General features: G+C 39.7%; 1 protein-coding gene across 1 annotated transcript in view; it reads right to left on the reverse strand.

Annotated features, from left to right (window-relative positions):
• LOC123745879 (zinc finger and BTB domain-containing protein 17) overlaps positions 1-22189 on the reverse strand; it is a 583396-nt gene that overhangs the window by 222753 nt on the left and 338454 nt on the right. The window lies entirely within an intron of this gene.

The following is a 22189-nucleotide window of genomic DNA, read 5'->3' on the forward strand; positions in this document are numbered from 1 at the left end:
ATATTTATTCATTACTAATGTATTGCCAGGAAGCTTTCTGAAGTTTGTGTAATTTGTGGTAGCTTGTGGTAATTAGACGGACCCGTGGGAAAAGGTTACAGAGCCATATTATAAGCTTAAATTTGAACCCCAAATTTAATTAGCTGAGTAAATTACCGTACAACCTTGATAAGATATATATATATATATATATATATATATATATATATATATATATATATATATATATATATATATATATATATATATATCCATCAACCATCAAATATATATCTAACCATCAAATGCATAATAAAGCACAAAAAATAAAAAAGGAAGGGGGTGGTAGGAGAAAAGCACACAGAAACTGTATTGGAGGGGATCTAAACATTCCCTCTAATGCGTTATGCGTGGTTTCCTCCGAGGCTATGGGTCCCCCTTCTTCCAGCTAGAGGTGGTACTCCCTTCCATTGTATTAAAAAAAAAAAAAATTATATATATATATATATATATATATATATATATATATATATATATATATTGGTGTATACTGGCAGCAGGTTTTCTTTCAAACATGTTTCATTGAATATGACCGCATATTCTGTATTTATTATTTTCTGGTTTAGGGCTTCTATCCCTCTAACTATTTTCTTAGCATCAGGGCTTAATTGAAATAGGAGTTCTCCAAAACCCATTTTCGTACTTTTAAGGTGAAGAAAAGAAGTGATTTACTATAGAGTGTATTACACTTATTTGTATAATTTGCACGACGTTTCGAACCTCCATGGTTCATTCTCAAGTGAACAGATCTTACAATACTAGTTGATTTTATACCCGCATTAGGTCAGGTGATAATACAATGAAGGTGAAAACATGGGGGGATACATAAGGGATAAACATAGGGGCTGCAGAAGGCTTATTGGCCCATACGAGGCATCTCCTATCTAAACACAAAGATTAATCCAGTGTAATTGGCCTGTTATGTTGGACATTGTCTTCTGTGTTGGCATCGATATGTTCTTGTCTTGTCCTTACTCTCATAGTGGGTAGAGTAAATAGTTCCGTGATTTGGGTGTTCATGGTAGGTCGCTCTATTCTTATGTGAATTGCCTCAAGAGTTTGTAATCTTCTTGAATCTTGGGTTTTGTCTATTATGCAAGTATTCTTGTTCAACATTTCTCTTGTTAGAGTAATGTCATGGGCTTGTCTCATGTGATTCCTAGGGGCACCAGATTGAAGATGGCATGTCAAACGCCTCGTCAGCTTGGTCGACGTCATACCTATGTACTTACATAGAAACTCAATGAACTCCTAACTCCATACACTCCAAGTAAGTTTAGTCTACAATCATCAGCAGATTTCCTAGAATTGATCAAATCTACCCAGCCCGATGGAATCATCGCTTCCCTGGACGTTGAATCCCTTTTTACCAACGTCCCAGTCGACACAACCATAGGAATGATACTGGACAGAGTACACAGAGATGAGAGCACCCCCAAATTAGACATACCTGAGCCACACTTGAAAAGTCTTCTCGAAGCATGTACAAAGGAAGCCCCTTTCATCAGTCCACAAGGAGACATGTATTTACAAATAGACGGAGTAGCAATGGGCTCCCCCTTAGGAGTTTTATTTGCTAATTTTTATATGGGAACCATCGAAGATAGGGTCTTCAGTAGCAGACAAAAACCAACTGTATACTGCCGTTATGTAGATGACATATTCGTAATAGTAAAAGACTCAGATGAACTAATTGACCTAAAAAGACACCTAGAGAGAGAGTCAGTACTCCGATTTACACATGAAAATAGTGAAAATAACAGTCTGCCATTCTTGGATGTACTAATAACAAAAACAGGAACCTCTTTAAGCACCAACGTATATACCAAGCCCACCAACATAGGATTATGCCTGAACGGTAGAAGTGAGTGCCCCCAAAGATACAAAGCCAGTGTTCTCAATGCTTATATTCGTCGAGCGCTTACCCACTGCTCTGAATGGAGCAACGTGAGTAGAGAGTTTGAAAGAGTAACTCAGGTATTGGTGAACAACGGATATAGCAACGCGGAAATAAACGCTGCTATAAGAAGACACTTGGACCGTTGGTATAATTCAGAACCTAGAATAGAAACCACAACACCCCCAATAAAATTATATTACAAATCAACCATGCACAGTGAACATATAAAAGAGGAAAGAATAATGAAAGAAATAATCCGTAAAGGAGTAAAAAGCACTACTCCTAACCAAAACATAAACCTGATAATATTCTACAAAACTAAGAAGACTTCCGAACTCCTTATCAAAAACAGCCCGAAGCCGACGGAGAACCCTCTACAGCAGTCAAGCGTTGTATACATGTACACTTACCCCCACGAAGGATGTAACCTTCAATGTAAGTACATAGGTATGACGTCGACCAAGCTGACGAGGCGTTTGACATGCCATCTTCAATCTGGTGCCCCTAGGAATCACATGAGACAAGCCCATGACATTACTCTAACAAGAGAAATGTTGAACAAGAATACTTGCATAATAGACAAAACCCAAGATTCAAGAAGATTACAAACTCTTGAGGCAATTCACATAAGAATAGAGCGACCTACCATGAACACCCAAATCACGGAACTATTTACTCTACCCACCATGAGAGTAAGGACAAGACAAGAACATATCGATGCCAACACAGAAGACAATGTCCAACATAACAGGCCAATTACACTGGATTAATCTTTGTGTTTAGATAGGAGATGCCTCGTATGGGCCAATAAGCCTTCTGCAGCCCCTATGTTTATCCCTTATGTATCCCCCCATGTTTTCACCTTCATTGTATTATCACCTGACCTAATGCGGGTATAAAATCAACTAGTATTGTAAGATCTGTTCACTTGAGAATGAACCATGGAGGTTCGAAACGTCGTGCAAATTATACAAATAAGTGTAATACACTCTATAGTAAATCACTTCTTTTCTTCACCTTAAAAGTACGAAAATGAGTTTTGGAGAACTCCTATTTCAATTAAGCCCTGATGCTAAGAAAATAGTTAGAGGGATAGAAGCCCTAAACCAGAAAATAATAAATACAGAATATGCGGTCATATTCAATGAAACATATATATATATTATATATATATATATATATATATATATGTCGTACCTAGTAGCCAGAACTCACTTCTCAGCCTACTATTCAAGGCCCGATTTGCCTAATAAGCCAAGTTTTCCTGAATTAATTTATTTACTATAATTTTTTTCTTATGAAATGATAAAGCTACCCTTTTCACTATGTATGAGGTCAATTTTTTTTTATTGGAGTTAAAATTAACGTAGATATATGACCGAACCTAACCAACCCTACCTAACCTAACCTATATATATAGGTAAGGTTAGGTTAGGTAGCCAAAAAAAGCTAGGTTAGGTTAGGTTAGGTAGGTTACGTAGACGAAAAAACATTAATTCATGAAAACTTGGCTTATTAGGCAAATCGGGCCTTGCATAGTAGGCTGAGAAGTGAGTTCTGGCTACTAGGTACGACATATATATATATATATATATATATATATATATATATATATATATATATATATATATATTATATATATATATAAACAACAATGGATTCGAGAACTTCTGTTTGTTAAAACCGTATTATTGCTACGCTATGTTGTATTAGCTTAGGTTGGTGTATTTCGCTCGATTGGAATAGGTTAGATTGAATTGGGTTAGGTTTGGTTAGGTTAAGTTAGGTTGGTTTAAAAAAATCCGTTGGCGAATCGTCTTGTGTACGATGTGACTTCGATAAATGCCTAACGTGTACGAATACACTCTGGCTTCCTCTGTCCCTCGACACAATGAATTATTATTTTATAACATGTGACTTTTTCGCAATTGTGTAACTAGCTATATTATGAAAAAGATTGTCACTTGCTTAGCTAAACGAACTATGGGGCTCAGTTCCTGAACCCATTATGTAACCCTTTCCACCACCGCCCACGGGATGGGTATGGGGTGCATAATAAAGAATGAAACTGAATTGCATATGATGATAGATGAAATGACTAATGTAGATTTCACTTTGCCTCAGACCTGGAGCGAGTATATTATTGGGATAATCTACTCGCTACAGATCTGTAGCGAGTAGATTATCCAAAAAATATACTCGCTACAGACCTATAAGGTTTTGTTTACGTTATTGGTGTATTATTGTACGCAGATTGCTTATACGCAACCCAAGGTTATAGTCAACTCCTGTGTTAAGATGATTTGGCTCCTTGAAACAGGTACAGTATATTCTTTTTAGCAGTCCCCGTGGCGAAGTCACACTCACCTGGCGTTTCGAGAGCCCTTTGCCTGGATTCGTATCCTGGCCGGGGAGGATTTACTTGGCGCCAATCGTTAACTGTAGCCTGTTTTCCCAGCAGTGAATGGGTACCTAAACGATTTGGCGGGTCGTAATCCGGGGAATTATTAGGATTAAGTACTTGCCTGAAACGCTATGAGTGCTAGTGGCCGTACAAGAATGTAAAAACTCTTGTATATACAAATGTTAAATGTCAAATGTCTTGTCAAAGGCTGTACCTCTCTCAGCCAGTTAAGAGTAAAATCAAGTACTACCTAATTAACTCCATGTAACCTACCTTACCCCTAAAATGTCAACCCATGTCTTGTTTTTTCAATTTTTTTTTTTTAGATATATACAAGAATTGTTACATTCTTGTACAGCCACTAGTACGCGTAGCGTTTCGGGCAGGTCCCTGGAATACGATCCCCGCCGCGAAGAATCGTTGTTACAACCAAGTACACATTTTACTGTTGAGTTAAACAGAGGCTACAGTTAAGGATTTGTGTCCAGAAATCCTCCCCGGCCAGGATACGAACCCATGACAAAGCGCTCGCGGAACGCCAGGCAAGTGTCTTACCACTACACCACGGAGACTAAATAATGCTGTTGGTTCTTCAACTTGTACAATTGATGATTTGTGCCATGTTCCCCCCCCCCCCTTTTTTATTCCTTTTTTTCAACACAATTTATACCTAATCCCAATTACTATTAAGTTTTAGTCTGTCTCCCCCCACCCACACACACCTTGCCCGAAACGCTATGCGTATTAGTGGCTTTAGGTATGTATTAGTGTATGTACTAGCTCTATCTATAAATCAAACTTTGTTGTAAATCAAATATATATATGTACTTTTCCTGAATAAAGAATTTAAATATGAATTTGAAATAAATAAACAAAATTCTCTCCAAATCCATTCTCTATTGACGTGATGAGAGAAAACACAATGTTTACTTAAAGGGCTAACTTAAACAAAACCAGAACCTCGCTTAAATTATGTAAGAACTTTTGAATATCATTTTAACGAAGGCAGCTATATGTAGATATTTAAGCTTGACGTAGATATTCAAAATTATGATAATTTGGATTAATATTCAAATGTTGTATTCATAAATGTTTGACTTAGCTCCACACACAGAATTAGCTGCATTACAACTTGCAACTAACGCACTAAAGGAACAATGGAAGGGTAATTTTCTGGGATTCAGTCAGCTCATCATACACTTAAAACCCAACATACAAAGTAGATACTAGGAATGTTGTAACATCCATAATAAACAACATTATTAATACACAGAGTAAGAGTTAAATCTCATTTGTATAGATCCAGCCCGAAACGCTACGCGTACTAGTGGCTGTACAAGAATTTAACAACTCTTGTATATATATCAAAGATCCTATCTCACATAGGTGTTGTCCAGCATGATAACACAAACAAGGCAGCTAAAACTGTATGTGATACACCTGAAATTGGGTTGGATATGAGCAGTCCCATTTCTACTGTAAAAGCCGCAGTACTTCAGGAAATTTGGAATAACAGAAGATCAGTTACTGACACTCAAAGACCAGAAGACACGTATAAAGAACTATGTACCTGAAAAAAGAATCTGAATCTGATGTTAGTTTAAAACTTAGAATTATATGTACGGGCAGCACAAAACATCCACTAGACAGTGTGATATTGTAAATTGCCATAATTAGGATGGGATATCGCTATCTATGGCAGGTGCCTGTAGATAATGACTCCCAATGGTGATCATTCCAATTGTAAAGTATGTGAACGTGAGTTAGGACATACTCTTCAACACTATATGTGTGTGTATACCCTTTTATCAATTATTTCGGACAAAATGATATGATGTACTTTGAGCTCTGCAACTATTTCATACACTCACGAATATTGAAACATATTCAATGTTCTTTGTTCAATGTTCAATGTTCGCATTTCATGCTCTTTCCTGATTCCATGTGTGACTAACCATCCTGTGAGATAGTGATATTAGATGAACTTATAGCCAGTTTTAGATCTACACTTTGTGATCTTTCACATAAAATAGGGTAACAGCACATTGCTGTGTACACCTAAGCTTGTTAATAAAAAATGTACATTTATAGTTAGATTAGTTAAAATTTTTTTACCTAAGTGAAAATCACAGTAATATCATAACATGCAATATATATAATTATATACTGTATACTCAAGATTTAGATTTAGAAGCTTCATTTATTAGTGATTTAAAATCACTACAGTTGTCAAATTCAGAATCAAAATCTATGTTCATAAAAACTTATACAAATCATTACAATAATGGGTGAACAAAACAGGTGTTTGATGTTCTAAATCAAACTTTACATTTTTGGCATAGTGATTAATATTTAGCTTTCAATTTGTAAGGTGCTATATATTGGAAAAACAATATGTAATTTACCAATAGAGCAGTAACAAATATTAGCACAATTTATATCACAAAAGTAGGATGATGAGAAGACAATTTATTGGTCTATATATGTGGCGTCTATAATAATAATAATAATGATAATATTATTATTATTATTTATTAAAAACTTTTTTTTATTATTAACAAGCTTAGGTATACACAACAATGTGCTGCGAACCCATTCTATATGAAAGATTACTCAGTGTAGATAAAAAACTAGCTGTAAGTTCATCTAATATTCGCATACATTATATATATAGCCACTAATTATGAACAGCGTTCTGGGCAAATCTTTAAATTACTTGATGAATTCAGTTTTAAAAATATTGGAGTAACAATTCTCTGATAGATACATAATTGTATTATAAAATTAACAATATGTTTACTATGCAGCACTATTAAGGGGAGCTTAAGGGACACTTGTTCACTAATGAAGACATATTATGATGCCAAAATATATTATTGTTTCTTATCATGTCAGTGATAAGAAACTTGTATTTTGAAGAATATTATATAACATTAAATGAACAAATCCACAAGGACCGTAACGAAGATTCGAACCTGCGTCCGGGAGCATCCCGATTCGAACGTAGGTTCGAATCCTCGTCATGGCCCTTGTGGATTTGTTCATTTGATGCATCACGTTAGTGTGATCTTTGTGTGTAATTATATAATATTGTTTGTGCTACGAGATATGCCGGGGCAAGAAAATGGGGTTACCTTCTATAAGTTTCCTTATACGATCGAAGAATACTAGTTCATCTTCTATAGAAAAAAAAAGAAATACTCCAAAGTTGGAAAAAATAAAGAAGAAATTATAAGACTCCGGGAGATGTATATGATGGAAGGAGAAGCCTATCCTAGCAACTTGAGACACCCTGAGGCTGGCTCCCTCACCACCTCAGCCTTCAACAGCGTCTCCTCTTCCTCAATCAGTAGAGATCTAAGAAAAAAACGTCACCCCAAACATGATTAATGTCGCACATGGAAAAAATACGAGTTTAATAAACTGAAATATGATGGGTAAATGAAGGAACGGTGCCTAACCGCTCGGACCATTTGGGAATCGTTCCCTGAACAACCTGTCCTCTTTATAGCACGCCGCATTTTGGCGTATACTTTACCTAAGGCCAAAAGCTGTCGTACTAGAAGACGGCAGAAGTTGACATAATGTCCAGCTTTTTGTTCGTGGGTCCACTGATATTTTAAGGCACTGTTTAAGGCACTGAAAGGCAATACGACTGTTTCTTGACGGTGAGAACGCTCGCGAGAACAGGCTGTACTTTCAACATGTCTAGCGATGGAGTGCGAAAAGATACGTGAATTTAGAGACAATTCTATAGCCAATGTTCCAGCGATGTGTAAATATTTCATTCAAAATGATCTGCTACCAGAAATTTTAGCCAAATATCCCCAGTTTGCTAACTGTAGGTAGTAACCGAGTGATTGTAACCTATCCACCGCTGCCCACTGGATGGGGGGCGGTGTGCAGGACAAACATATCAATTTTGACACTAACTCTCCACATATGTCAGTTGCTTAATTTAGAACCTGCACTTGAGGTCGATCTCGAACCCAATGTTGATGTGACGACTTATATTGAATTTTGTAACTAGCTCATCAAGATTGTAACTTGCTTAGCTAAATGAATTGTGGGGTTCAGTCCCTGAGCCCATTATGTGCCTCTGTAACCCTTTCCACTACCGCCCACAAGATGGGTATGGGGTGCATAATAAATGAACTAAACTAAAACTTTCACCGTGTATTGTCAATACTGCCTAATTCAACGCAACCACAACACCTTACTTAACCTTTCAACATAAGCCCACAATGTAGAATTTTTTTTTATTATGCTATATGAAAGGCTAATCCTGTCGTGCAGTTGGTTATCTGCTGTGCAAGTCAAATACTGACTTATTAAATTTAAGAAATTCAGTACCGTAGTTGACACAGCTTGAATTCAATTTCTTTCTTTATTATGCACCTCATACCCATCCCTTGGGCGGTGGTGGAAAGGGTTACGGAGGCACATAATCGGTTCAGGAACTGAACCCCATAGTTCGTTTAGCTAAGCAAGTAACAATCTTTTGACGCTAGTTACACAATTATTAATGTTATATATACATGTTATATGTACATATATATGAATTACAAAATTTATACAAATACATATACACATCGATAACACAGCCTGAGCTGGATGGAGGATTACTTGATAAATGCAAATAATTGCCAACAGAACCAAATACCTATCCTAATATAACCTAAGCCTACACAAAACTATAATACATAAAGAAACATTGATTTAAATTGCATGAAACATATTTTTTATTGTACAGTATGGAAGTCATTATTCTGGACATTTATATGGGTTTCCATAATTATATTCTATGTCAGGAGATCGTAATCACATGAAAGGGCGAACTTCTCTCCTACCTAGATTGTAATGATCATGCCTACTACTGACCGAGAATGCTATTACCTGGGGTGGGCGTTTGTCACGTCTGTAAGAGAAAGGAGTCCTGTACTGGGTCAAGCAATAGCTCTCTTGCTATTGCTGAAAGATTCACCCAATCTGTTGTCTCCTAGTTAAAATCTCCCATTATGAGTACTTGTTCTTCAGTTGCTGCCATTATCACAGCATTGTGGTCTCTAACTTCCTCTGTTATTGCCATGTATGTCCCGTAGCATACTACCATTATCACTTTACTAGCATTTTGAGCTTTTATGGTACATAAAGATTCTGAGGATCACTTATATTTTAATTCCTTACTGATGATTGCAGTCAAATCCTCTTTTATGTATAGTTTAATACCTGCTCTTGCTGTTCTGTCGTTCTGAAAGGTGGGTGGTACCCTGTAATATGTACTTACCCCTTCAATTACATCTTCCCGTCTCTTATGTTTCGCTGATCTCAATGATGTCAGGATTCTCGTGCAGACGAGGAGTCGCAATAACGTGGCTAAAGTAAGTTGACCAGACCACACACTAGAAGGTGAAGGGACGACGACGTTTCGGTCCGTCCTGGACCATTCTCAAGTCGAGGCTCAGGATTCTCAGCCTCAGTATATGCACACAATGAGTCAAATTTATTTACTAGACTTCTAGCATTTGTGAAGAAGCAATTTAAAATGTCATTATTCTTCTGAGGCTGTATATTGTCTATTATATTTTGTGCCTTCTTGTTGGCGAATATATACAGGGTCAGTTTTGACACACTAAGGAGACAACGATCTTCTATCTTGATCACATCATCTCTTTATCTTTAAATTTGAATTTGTGTTTTGAGGTCGGTTTCTCTTCTACCTTAACGACTTGATAATGGTCCAGGACGGTCCGAAACGTCGTCGTTTTTCCTTCCTCTGACGTGTTGTTTGGTCATCATTAAGGGATATATTTTTAACGAAGAGAATCTTACAATCTGTAAAATTAGCCAAAAGTTGCCAGAGGTCACTAAAAAGCCTCGTAGAACTATTTATGAAGAAATAAAACATATTTGCTTACACAAACGTTAGTACTACTAATAACAGCACAAACACATATACCAGCGAGGGGGGGGGGGGATGTGGGTGGTGTCTGGGCAACACAGGCATTATTTTTCAGAGTTGAAGACGAGCTCCTGGTGAAAGTGAAAGACAACACCTGCCTTGACCTCCCCCCCCCAACCCCCCTTCTAGTTGTGGCATGTTTAACGCCTCTAGTCTCTCCTCGTAACTCTTGTTTTTCAGTTCTGGAAGCCATTTTGTAGCATGCCTTTGCACCTTTTCCAGTTTATTTACTTCTTGAGATTTGGGCACCATACAAGTGCTGCATATTCCAATTTTGGTCTCACAAAAGACATGAACAGTTTCTTTAGTACTTCACCATCCATATAATTAAAAGCAAATCTGAAGTTAGACAGCGACGCATACGGTCCTCTCACAATGTTCTTTATGTGTTCCTCTGGCGACAGCTACCCCTAGGTCTCGTTCTTTATTAGTTCTGTAATTTCTTTCCATATAATTTGTAAGTTGTGTGTGGTCTATTTTCTCCGATTCCACATTCCATAACATGGCAAATATTTATTCACATTGACTTCCATTTGACACCTGATTCTCCAAGCAGTTATTTTATCTAGATCAATTTGAAGGGCATTACAATGGTCTGCGTGTTCTATCTTCCCCAGTATCTAAGCCTCATCCGCAAACATGTTCATAGAATTCTGTATTCCTTCTCGTAGATCGTTTATGAAGATGATGAACATTACTGGAGCAAGAACTGAACCCTGTGGTACTCCGCTAGTAACACTCCTCTAATCAGATACATTGTCTCGGATTACTGCCTTCATCTGTCTGTCAGTTAGAAAATTTTTCATCCATGTCACAAGTCTTCCTGACACCCTTCCAGCATGTTCCAGTTTCCAGAACAGCCTCTTGTGTGGGACTCAATCAAAAGCCTTTTTTAGGTACAGATAGACACAGTCAACCCAACCATCTCTTTCCTGTAGTATCTCTGTGGCTCTATCATAAAAGCTAAGTAGATTTGTTACACAGGATCTTCCTGTTCGAAAACCATACTTGTCTGTCCGTTATTATGTCAATACTCTCTAGGAATTTAACCCATTAATATATGGCACTTGGAAAGAAAATGTGTATAACAAGCTTCAATATTACGTAGGAATAACGACCAAGTGTCAAACCATATTGGATCATCGGGGGATCGAACGCCAATCCTACATAGTAGCGAGGCATCTACGTTCAAACCAGTCCAAGTAGATAGATTGTGTGTGAGTACTCACCTAGTTGTGCTTGCGGGAGGTTGAGCTTTGGCTCTTTGGTCCCGCCTCTCAACTGTCAATCAACTGGTGTACAGATTCCTGAGGCTACTGGGCTCTATCATATCTACATTTGAAACTGTGTATGGAGTCAGCCTCCACCACATCACTGCCTAATGCATTCCATTTACTAACTACTCTGACACTGAAAAAGTTCTTTCTAACGCCCCTGTGGCTCTTGTGGGTACTCAGTTTCCACCTGTGTCCCCTTGTTCGCGTACCACCAGTGTTGAATAGTTTATCCACACACACACACACACACACATTATGTGTGTGTGTGTGTGTGTGTGTGTGTGTTCGCGCGTGCGTGCATACCAAGGCAAGTGGACACAAGAGGAGAGAGGTTAACCTCTGACTATTCACCTGAGCAGCTCCTCACGGTCACCAGCTGCAGCAGATGGAGAGACGCCGCACCCGGTGGAGGCGGAAACAAAATGGGCAGTTTCTTTCATCCTGATACCCGTTACCTAGCAGTAAATAGGTACCTGGGAGTTAGACAGCTGAAACGGGCTGCTTCCTGGGGGGAGTAATAAAAAGGAGGCCTGGTCGAGGACCGGGCCGCGGGGACGCTAAGCCCCGAAATCATCTCAAGATAACCTCAGAGAGTTGGGAATTGCCTTAAAAATGAATCGTTGGCCCCATTTTTGTCCTGCCTGGAAATGAACGATTTTCCCTGTCATGGTCTTACAATGGAGAGTTCCTAGAAATCCGTTCTCTTTGAAAGTCGTTCATGCCCACCTTTGTCAAAAATTACAAAGTAGTTTCCCCTGGCTAAGCTTGTAGAAAACAAAGCATTTACTGAATATAACGTTTGTCTATTAAACTGAAGCCTAAAGTTTCATCAGGAGAGAACTCTTGGATGAATTTGAAAAAGAGCAGTACAGTGCAAACAGGAACTAGCAATTCAACTATATGCAATCATTACATTAATATGAGGCGCCCGTAACATTTTTAATTATCAATGTCAAACAACATCCACTAAGAGTTGGGTTTACACTTTTTCGTGCCCTCTATATTTTTGTGCATCTTACCGATCACAGGATTAAACAGCAGCATTTGCAAATTAACAGACAAAACAAAAATATAGAACTCAGAAGACTAACACCATTACAAGACAACAAAAAAATAGCAAATGCAGTTTAATCTTGATAACTTTTGCACGATAAACCTAGATAATAATAGATATCAGTTGGACAATGTGGAAATTGCCAAATTTGAATGTGAAAAGAGATTCGAGTATGTACCTGGAGGTCTTAAGCCAAAAACATATTCATAAATGCTCAAAATTCAGCAAACAAGAAATTGGATTTTTACTTCTAGAAGCGTCAGTAATAAGATTTGTAATAGAGATGTACCACACTTCTCGGAATATATATATATATACTGATTGATTTGATTTTTGATTGTTGCCGCCGAAGGCGGCTAGTTTATTGTGCACCCCATACTCATCTTGTGAGCGGTAGCGCAAAAGCATTACAGAGGGCACAAAAGGTCTTTATCAGACCTCATCTTAGATTATTACATAAATAATTTCTTCAATCCTTCACTGAGTTTACTTTAGTCCTGGGCTGTGTTCAGGCCGAAAGTATACTTGCTAGTTAAGACAGTAAGCAGGTGTAGTGGTTTCAATAACTCTACAGAGGTTGACAGGTCATTCACCCAAATCCAACCCAACAAATGTCTAATGTTAGGTCTTTATCTTGGTCTTCTTAGGCCCCATTTAGATTAGGGAGTTCAGTTTTGGTCTCAGTACTATTGATTGGACATAAGTTCACTTGAACGTGGACACAAAGATCATAAAGTTAGTCCCAGGAATTAGAATCCTATATGATGAGAGATTATGAAAGTTTAATTTACATCCTCTTGAAAGGCAAAGAGTAAGGGATAATATGATTAAAGGACACAATAGATGTCTGATATACCAAGAAGAAATTAATACGGTGTTAAATAAATAAACACAAAATGGGACACGATACAATGGATACAAACTGAACAAGTTTAGATTACGAAAAGGTCTGGGTAAATATTGGTTGCAAATATTGTTAATTTATGAAACAAATTATTGGCTAGCATAATGGACGTGGAATTGCTCGATTGTTTCAAGCGAAGGATGGACATATATGTGAACGAGTTTCGCTGGGTATAAATAGCAGCTGCCTCGCTTGCCAACTGGCCTTCCGGCTATGTTCTTAATTTAACTTGCCTGAATGACTCCTTATTCAGATTTATAGAGGAAATTATTAATTTGGCCACCCTTCAATATGGGGCTGAGAGTATCGATTTGATGTGGGTTCACCGATATAGTGAGAGGTTGGGGGTAATATTAACCCCTAAGTCTTGTTCCTGCCCTATTCTAAGTGGGTTTCTTCCTCTCTCATTTCGTACCTTGTGTGGTTTTCTTTCCCAACATTCAGCCTTGTCACCTTGTATTTGTTTTAGTCAAACTCCAGTAACCACTTGTATCATTGTATCAGTTTGTCCAAGTTATGTTGTTTCTTACATTCTTCCACCGCGTTTATATTTCACTTTAGTATTGCATCAATTGCAAACATTGAGATTAGAGGAGCCTATTCCCACCGAGAGAGCATTACACAAATCAGAAACAAAATAGGCTCTAGTACTGACCGTATGGGACCTCCCTTGCGATGTATTGCCACTTTAAGGATTCCCCCCACTCAAGACTTGTTCAGAGGTCACGACCTCTCTGTAGGGTGCAGTCGCACCTCCACAGATCTCCAGTATCTGCTCTTGATACTGGTAATGACTCAAAAGGGCTACCACTTACGGGCTACTAATGACCGTGCCACCTTTTGGGTGGCTTAATCTTCATCAATCATCAATCAAGACGTGTTACTTGGGTACTTCTTTATCTACTGGAGTACTAAGCACACACCCGTCTCCCCTGCCAGTTTAGATATCCTGTGCATTGAGTCTCACCTACAGCAGTGTCCAAGGCACTCTGGCAATACAAAAATTGTCCAGGCTTCACAACATATTGTCTTGTCTCAACTCTGTCACACGGTCATTGAATTCTATTAAGTTTGTATGCCGTCCCTGAACCCTTGCCAAGTGTTGAGAACAAATTCCTGTTACCCCATTTCAGCGCCTAGGCTGAGGAAAAACTGTATTCAAATGTTTAAACTATTACAATTTAAGGAGGGGAAAGATCGTGGTAATTCTCAATGGGTGTAATATAAAACCAGTATAAAGAATTAACAATTAAAAAATTATAACTAAGGTGTCGTAAGTTATCTGCTCCGGTCTCGAGGAACGTGTAATAGGCATCATGAACGTAATACCCAGCTTTAATTATTATATAGACAAAATACAAGTAAATATTCGCGGGCAAAAACTAGCATCCCTTTGATACACTTCAAATAGGCAGGGATTATCCACTTCAGTAATCACAAACTATTCACTAATGAAAGGTGTCACTGCCTGACATAGTAAACAATGCCTAACCCAAAAACCGTAAGGAACTGAACAAACCTGAACAGCCCTGCGGTAGCAGTACCTCCTCCACTCGTGTCCACAAAATCTCTGGCGATTTTATAGAGCTGCCCAGCAACCACGACACAGCGTTGACAAATTTAATTGTAACTACTTTTTCTCCTACTAGTTAAACAATCAAAATGCAACACTACAAATATAAAACACAGCAGTAGTACTTTATACTGTCTATCAATTCTGTACAATTTGGTTCGTACAATACAGTTACTGTCTACCATAAGATAATAATCTAAGAGATTTGCAATATGACAACGCTGCGTCAGCTGTTAGACCAGCTGGCGGCTAGAAATTGAAAATTGGCGGCTAAAGCAATAACCGCCATTCACCCCAAGGGGGAGTTAAACTACATAACATTATTATAACATGTATTTACCGGCCTGCTGGTTGCTCCACGTAAAAAATCACGATCAACATGCATAAAATACAAGACATGCAGCATTCTAAAACGAATATGCAATTCCCCGTTGCTCTCCCATTAAAGAACAATTCGTAGGCTTATCAGCAGTTTATTTGCATACTCTATTTGCCTTTCCTTACTTCAAAATGTATGTAAATTAATTTGCAATTCCACCTTGGCTAGCTGTTCTTATAAATTATATCAGACTGCATGACAAATTTGCATATTCTAGCCTAGCAACAAAATTACCTACCATCCAACAATATACTTTAAGAACTACAAATTTATATTGGCTTTACTTGAAAAATTACAACATAAAGGAATCAACATTACAATTAAAAGATAATTCAAATTAAGTGAGAACGAGACACTGACCTCGTTCGTAACAGGGATACTTACTTGCCTGTAGATTTTTTTTTTTTTTTTTTTTTTTTTTTGATACTTGTATATACAAGAGTTGTTATATTCTTGTAGAGCCACTAGTACGCGTAGCGTTTCGGGCAGGTCCCTGGAATACGATCCCCGCCGCGAAGAATCGTTGTTACAACCAAGTACACATTTTACTGTTGCGTTAAACAGAGGCTACAGTTAAGGATTTGCGCCCAGTAAATCCTCCCCGGCCAGGATACGAACCCATGACAAAGCGCTTTAGTGCCACCTGTCTTCCTTTATTTAACTGGCACTACGTTGACTGTGTGTACTCAACTGGTTGTAGGGGGGTAGAAATAGCCTAAGCTACTCTATCCCTTTGAGATGTATTTATTGCTTATCTCAATAAACATACTTGAACTTGAACTGGTTGTACTTGCGGGGGTCCAGTATCTGTTTAATATAATTTTTTGGTCTAGTCCATTCCACTCATTTATGACTGACAGAAAAAATAATATTCTGACAACTCTTGTTCATGTTTCCGGTTATAACGTCTCGTTCGATTGTCCTTCAGTCTGAACACTGCTTCTCTACATAGTCAAGTCCCCTTAGTATTTTGTACGTCGTTATCAAATCTGCCATATTCCTTTTCTCCATTACAGTGAAATTCAGCTCCCTTAGTCTTTTTTCACTGCTCAGTCCTCTTAGCTCACGAACAAATCTTGTTGCATATTTGGACTTTTTTTTTAGTTTTGTTGTGTTTCTTTGGTAGGAGTTTCATGCCGCGGCAGCATACTAAAGTATGGGCCTCACAAGGAATGTACAGCGCTCGGAAGGGTTCTTTGTGCAAGTTAATGAAGGATATACAGCGTATATCCTTCATTAACTATATATAATATACGCTATATTACAGCGTAGGATGACTAAGTTAATTCCCCAAATTAGAAATCTTTCATATGAAGAAAGATTAACAAAGCTTAAGTTGCATTCACTGGAAAGGCGAAGAGTTAGGGGTGACATGATAGAGGTTTACAAATGGATGAATGGACATAACCGGGGGGATATTGGTAGGGTATTAAAAGTATCAACACAGGACAGAACACGAAACAATGGGTATAAATTGGATAAGTTTAGATTTAGGAAAGACTTGGGTAAATACTGGTTCAGTAACAGGGTTGTTAATTTGTGGAACCAATTGCCGCGTAACATTGTGGAGGTGGGGTCCCTCGATTGTTTCAAGCACGGGTTGGACAAGTATATGAGTGGGATTGGGTGGTTATAGAATAGGAGCTGCCTCGTATGGGCCAATAGGCCTTCTGCAGTTACCTTTGTTCTTATGTTCTTATGTTCTTATATAGGTTATCTTGAGATGATTTCGGGGCTTTAGTGTCCCCGCGGACCGGTCCTCGACCAGGATAGCTGGACATTTGTCAGTAATGCTGCAGTCATTATTCTGTTGGTGTGTGCTTATAGTGATATATCTCATATTATGTCTACTCCTAAGTCTTTATCTTTTACAGAAGTTGGAAGTTGCCTTCCCTTCATCCTGTACTGTATTCGAGGCCTTCTTGCTTCAATTCATATCACAGTAACCATGCATTTGTCAGGGTTACGTGTGTGTGTGTGTGTGTGTGTACTCACCTATATGTACTCACCTATATGTGCTTGCAGGATCGAGCATTGACTCTTGGATCCCGCCTTTCGAGCATCGGTTGTTTACAGCAATGACTCCTGTCCCATTTCCCTATCATACCTGGTTTTAAAATTATGAATAGTATTTGCTTCCACAACCTGTTCCTGAAGTGCATTCCATTTCCCCACTACTCTCACGCTAAAAGAAAACTTCCTTACATCTCTGTGACTCATCTGAGTTTCAAGCTTCCATCCATGTCCTCTCGTTCTGTTACTATTCCGTGTGAACATTTCGTCTATGTCCACTCTGTCAATTCCTCTGAGTATCTTATACGTTCCTATCATGTCCCCCCTCTCCCTTCTTCTTTCTAGTGTCGTAAGGCACAGTTCCCTCAGGCGCTCTTCATACCCCATCCCTCGTAGCTCTGGGACGAGTCTCGTTGCAAACCTCTGAACCTTTTCCAGTTTCATTATATGCTTCTTCAGATGGGGACTCCATGATGAGGCGGCATACTCTAAGACTGGCCTTACGTAGGCAGTGTAAAGCGCCCTAAATGCCTCCTTACTTAGGTTTCTGAATGATGTTCTAACTTTTGCCAGTGTAGAGTACGCTGCTGTCGTTATCCTATTAATATGTGCCTCAGGAGATAGATTAGGTGTTACGTCCACCCCCAGGTCTCTTTCCACGCGTCGTTACAGGTAGGCTGTTCCCCTTCATTGTGTACTGTCCCTTTGGTCTCCTATCTCCTAGTCCCATTTCCATAACTTTACATTTGCTCGTGTTGAATTCTAGTAGCCATTTCTCTGACCATCTCTGCAATCTGTTCAGGTCCTCTTGGAGGATCCTGCAATCCTCATCTGTCACAACTCTTCTCATCAACTTTGCATCATCCGCAAACATCGACATGTAGGACTCTACGCCTGTAAACATGTCGTTTAACATACACAAGAAATAGAATTGGTCCCAGCACCGATCCTTGTGGTACTCCACTTGTTACTGTTCGCCAGTCCGACTTCTCGCCCCTTACCGTAACTCTTTGGCTCCTTCCTGTTAGGTAGTTCCTTATCCATTCTAGGACCTTTCCCCCCCACCCCGCCTGCCTCTCGAGCTTGAACAGCAGTCTCATGTGCGGTACTGTATCAAAGGCTTTTTGGCAGTCCAGAAATATGCAGTCTGCCCAACCATCTCTGTCCTGTCTTATCCTCGTTATTTTATCATAGAATTCCAGAAGGTTTGTTAGGCACGATTTCCCTGTCCAGAACCCATGTTGATGTTTGTTTCACAAACCTAATGTTCTCCAGGTGTGCAACCAGTCGTAGCCTAATTATTCTTTCCAGTATTTTACAGGGGATGCTTGTCAGTGATACAGGTCTGTAGTTAAGTGCCTCCTCCCTATCTCCTTTCTTGAAGATCGGCACGACATTTGCCTTCTTCCAGCAACTGGGCAATTCTCCTGACATAAGTGACTCATTAAAGATCATTGCCAGAGGCACGCTGAGGGCCTGTGCTGCTTCTTTTAGTATCCACGGTGATACTTTGTCTGGTCCAACTGCTTTAGTTGCATCTAGAGTTGTCAACTGTTTCATTACCTCCTCTGCTGTCACCTCTATATCTGATAGTCTTTCATCTAGGGTAACCCCTTCCAACAATGGGAGCTGCTCAGGCTCGGTAGTGAACACTCCATGGAAACTGGCATTCAGTGCCTCGCAGATTTGTGTGTGTGTGTGTGTGTGTGTGTGTGTGTGTGTGTGTGTGTGTGTGTGTGTGTGTGTGTGTGTGTGTGTGTGTGTGTGTGCACTTGGCCGCGGACAGTACTCGGAGGGGGGATCGTAGTTCTAAGGGTCCTGGTTCGATTCCAAACTGAGGCAGAAACAAATGGGCAGTTTCTCTCACTTGATGCACCTGTTCACCTAGCAGTAAGTAAGTACCTGGGAGTTAGACAGCTGCTACGGGCTGCATCCTGGGGATGGAAATATACAAAACTAGAATCTCTCAAAACTAGAATTGCAGTCTCCGTGGTGTAGTGGTAAGACACTCGCCTGGCGTTCCGCGAGCGCTATGTCATGGGTTCGTATCCTGGCCGGGGAGAATTTACTGGGCGCAATTCCTTAACTGTAGCCTCTGTTTAACACAACAGTAAAATGTGTACTTGGATGAAAAAACGATTCTTCGCGGCAGGGGATCGTATTCCAGGGACCATAGGATTAAGGACTTGCCCGAAACGCTACGCGTACTAGTGGCTGTACAAGAATGTAACAACTCTTGTATATATCTCAAAAAAAAAAAAAAAAAAAAAAAAAAAAAAAAAAAAAAAAAAAAAAAAAAAAAAAAAAAAAAAAAAAAAAAAAAATAGGTCTGAAGTTATGCGACAAGGTTCGTTCCTGAGCTATGCAGAAAGACGGAGGAACTGAACCTTAGTATACAGCAGGAAAGAAGGAATAAAGCAGACTTAATAACGACATACAGGAGTCTAAGAAGATATGAGAAGATTGTGAAGCAATATTCTAAGTGAAGTGACACAACTAAGACAGGAGACACAAATATCACTGAGATGTTACAATGAACTTCTTCTGTTTAAGAGTCGTAAACAAGTGGAGGGGGGGGTAGAAATAGCTTAAGCTACTCTATCCCTTTGAGATGTATTTCTTTCTTATCTCAATAAACATACTTGAACTTGAACAAGTGGAGCGGACTAGAGGAGAAAGTTGTCGAGGCTTACGCCTAATTAGCTTTTTGCTTGCAACTTTTTTCCGACTGATTATTATCGCAATTCATTAGTCAATTTATCTTTAGCTTAGAATAACTTGTGAACTATCTGATATAAAATATAAGTACATATACTGCACACATTTATGGTCGTGTGTACAGTTTATAAAGAGGAAGATGATAATATTACATAATTGTAAAGCGAAATCAAACCGTGTTGAGATATGGAGGTATACGCAATAGATATGTTGCTTCTTGTACCATTATCATCTAAATCCTGTCCCAGCATGATTATGACAGTCACGTCACACAGCTCCTCCACACCATATATAAACCACACATTTTATCTCTTATCCCATCGCTCCTGTGCCAGGTAAGTCCACTACGGGCTCACCATAGCCCGTGCTACTTGCCCCGCTCCTGTGCCAGGTAAGTCCACTACGGGCTCACCATAGCCCGTGCTACTTGCCCCGCTCCTGTGCCAGGTAAGTCCACTACGGGCTCACGATAGCCCGTGCTACTTGCCCCGCTCCTGTGCCAGGTAAGTCCACTACGGGCTCACCATAGCCCGTGCTACTTGCCCCGCTTCTGTGCCAGGTAAGTTTACGGGCTCACCATAGCCCGTGCAATTTGCCCCGCTCCTGTATCAGGTAAGTTACGGGCTCACCATAGCCCGTGCTACTTGGAACTTGTTTCGAGTAGCTGAATCTATAACAACAACAATATCTCTTATTTCCATTCGATTAGGTTGTTTAATTAAAGAGTAAGAATGACGTAGAGGGGTACATAATTTTCACAGGTACTAGACCCTATTCGCTACACCACGGTTCTCAACAGTCTTCATGGTTCTTAGGGGTCCTTTTAGCAGATCAAGAGGTTGTGAATAACTCTCGCAGCGGCACTAACAATGACAATTACGGCTGTTTAGAACAAACACCGGAGGTATCTGTTTGTCTCTCCAGGAGAGGCTTCTGTTACCAGGGGATTATATTCAGAGTGTGTGTGCGTGTGTGTGTGTGTGTGTGTTTTGTTATCTATATTTTTTCTTATTGTTTGTAACGCAGGATATATAAGTGTCACTCAAGGTGTCTTGTTACACAGTAACCCCCCCCCTAACCCCCCGACCCTTGTGTAAGTACCTCAAGGTCACCTCCCCCAACCCTCACATATTAAACCACCACCAGTACTCACGTGTCCCCGCTACAGCATCACTAGTACTCATTCATTCCTAGTACACCATCACCAGTACCCATACATCCCCAGTGTTCATACATCCCCAGTACAGCATCACCAGTGCCCTTACATTCCCAATACAGCATCATCAGTACCCATACATCGCCAGTACCCATACATCCCCAGTACAGCATCCCAGTACCCATACATCGCCAGTACCCATACATCCCCAGTACAGCATCCCCAGTACCCATACATCCCCAGTACAGCATCCCCAGTACCCATACATCCCCAGTACAGCATCCCCAGTACAACATCATCAGTGCCCACACATCACCAGTACATCATCAGTGCCCACACATCACCACAACATCATCGGTGCCCACACATCACCAGTACATCATCAGTGCCCACACATCACCACAACATCATCAGTGCCCACACATCACCACAACATCATCAGTGCCCACACATCACCACAACATCATCAGTGCCCACACATCACCAGTACATCATCACTGCCCACACATCACCACAACATCACCACCACTACAGCAACACCAGCACCCGTACACACACACATAGGTCAGTGACCACCTTACCCTGCAAGGCACTAAAAAGCTTAATAAGGAAATGGCCCATGGAGCAACTATAAAATATAGGGTTGATGAATACTCATCACCGGGGCTCCACTGAAGAAGAGTTCTGCCTGACAAACTGAGCAGACATAACCATCACCTGGAGCTCACATAACAACAGAATAACATCAGCGGCGTGTTTGGAACTAGCAAGGGACTGGACAGCTTTCGTGAACCTTAAGAGATAAAGATT

The sequence above is a fragment of the Procambarus clarkii genome, chromosome 88 (assembly GCF_040958095.1).
Source record: "Procambarus clarkii isolate CNS0578487 chromosome 88, FALCON_Pclarkii_2.0, whole genome shotgun sequence".
Taxonomy (NCBI): Eukaryota; Metazoa; Arthropoda; class Malacostraca; order Decapoda; family Cambaridae; genus Procambarus; species Procambarus clarkii.